The following is a 2,582-nucleotide window of genomic DNA, read 5'->3' as shown; positions in this document are numbered from 1 at the left end:
ATCAGTGAGGGCCCAGAGATCATCAGGCGGCCACATTTTGGGTCTGGAGCTAATGATACATTGGCGCCACTCTTAGGCTGCCAGACAACCCTGAGGACATGCTAGCTTTTTAAAATTCACTTTTCCATTTCCTTTCATATTATTACGTCATTGGTCAAATTATTTACTTTGTTCTGGAATTCAGTAACAGGCTTTGCAGAACTAATAATGAGTAACTTTGTTTTGTGTAGTGGTTTCACAGAGTAACCTGTCATATTAACAATGGAATTTTTCTATTTTGTTTCTAAGTAAATAATTCTGGCAAATTTATCCTAATAAACAGTAACTGATCAGAATTTCTTGAGCACCTATGAAGTTACAGCACTGCTATAGACATTTTACATATGTCTACAGGGCATCTCAATTTCAAAAGTGGGAACTGAGTCTTGGAGAGATTCATTCTTTCAACAAATATTTATTAAGTGTCTTCCATGTGTCAGGTTTCATTTGAGGCAATTGGAATACGTTAATGAGTAAAGTAGACAAAGATCCCTGATTTGTGAAGTCACATTTTAACAGAAAGTTTAAGTGGGTTTCTTAGTTCAGACTGCTATAACAGAATGCCAGTGACTGGGTGCCTTATAAACAACAGAGAATTTTTTCTTACAGTTCTGGAGGCTGGAAGTCCAAGATCAAGTGCTGGCAGATTTGATGTCTTCTGAGGGCCTGCTCCCTGATTCACAGACAGCTGTGTTCTCTCTGTGTCACACATGGCATAAGGGATGAGGGGCTTCCTCTTTGGATTAACTCTGTAGGGTCTCTTTTCTAAGGGCACTAACCCCATTCATGAAGGGCTCCACCCTCATGTCCTAATCCCCTCCCAAATGCCCTACCTTCAAACACCATGACACTGGGCATTAGGTTTCAACATGTGAATTTTGGGGAGACACAAATGTTCAATTGATAGCAAGTCATTTGCCTGAATTTACAGAGATAATAAGTAGTTGCAATGGCCTTTTCTAATTTTTGGCTGATCCATGTCCATTTCACCTTCTTTCAGCAATCTTTCAAGAAGAACATACCACTTTCCTTATTTGATACAGTTTTGTACTGTTACTACCAGGATACTGTTAATCAAGGTATCCTGTTTTCAAAACTAGGCATATGACTAGTCTTCACTAAGCTGATGGACTAAGCCAATTAAGTGCTTAATTTTTTTCATGAATTTTGATCCTATAAAAAAGAGTACTGAGAATCACTGAAACTCATCCATCCTTCTGGTTTCCTAAATACTTTTTTTGAAATCAGATCCCCTGATGTGTTGTGCTTTTTGTCTTTTCTGACTGATTTGCCAGCCTTCCCTTCAGTTTTGAGAACATCCCCATAATGTTGCTTTATCATCATCAGTATCATTTTTGCTTAAGTTAGCCTTAATTTCTGTTGCTTACCATCAAGGAACCTAAATTTGTCTATTTCCATTCTTAATTGCACTATGCTTCACTAGTATACATTCAAAAACACATGGAAATTTCCAAGAGATTGTTTCAGGTATTTTTTTTTTTTTAGATAATTATTTTTTATTGAAGGGTAGTTGACGCACAGTATCACATTACATTAGTTTCAAGTGTACAACACAGTGATAAAACATTTATATACATAATTCTAGGTTCCAGCTATCACCCTACCAAGCTGTTACAATATCTTGACTATATTCCTTATGCTATACATTACATCCCGGTTACTTATTTATTTTACCATTGGAAGTCTGTCCTTTTTTTTTTTTTTTTTTTTTTTTTGTGAGGGCATCTCTCATATTTATTGATCAAATGGTTGTTAACGACAATAAAATTCTGTATAGGGGAGTCACTGCTCAATGCACAATCATTAATCCACCCCAAGCCTAATTTTCATCAGTCTCCAATCTTCTGAGGCATAACAAACAAGTTCTTACATGGAGAACAAATTCTTACATAATGAATCAGTTACATAGTGAACAGTACAAGGGGAGTCATCACAGAAACTTTCGGTTTTGCTCATGCATTATGAACTATAAACAGTCAGTTCAAATATGAATACTCATTTGGTTTTTATACTTGATTTATATGTGGATACCACATTTCTCTCTTTATTATTATTATTATTATTATTTATTATTATTATTTTTTTTAATAATCATTTTTTATTGAAGGGTAGTTGACACACAGTATTACATTACATGAGTTTCAAGTGTACAACACAGTGGTAGAACATTTATATACATAATTCTAGGTTCCAGCTATCACCCTACCAGGCTGTTACAATATCTTGACTATATTCCTTATGCTATACATTACATCCCGGTTACTTATTTATTTTACCATTGGAAGTCTGTCCTTTTTTTTTTTTTTTTTGTGAGGGCATCTCTCATATTTATTGATCAAATGGTTGTTAACGACAATAAAATTCTGTATAGGGGAGTCAATTCTCAATGCACAATCATTATTCCACCCCAAGCCTAATTTTTGTCAGTCTCCAATCTTCTGAGGCATAACAAACAAGTTCTTACATGTAGAACAAATTCTTACATAATGAATAAGTTACATAGTGAACAGTACAAGGGCAGT

The sequence above is a fragment of the Manis pentadactyla genome, chromosome 3 (assembly GCF_030020395.1).
Source record: "Manis pentadactyla isolate mManPen7 chromosome 3, mManPen7.hap1, whole genome shotgun sequence".
Taxonomy (NCBI): domain Eukaryota; kingdom Metazoa; phylum Chordata; class Mammalia; order Pholidota; family Manidae; genus Manis; species Manis pentadactyla.
Note: the sequence above shows the minus strand (reverse complement) of the source record.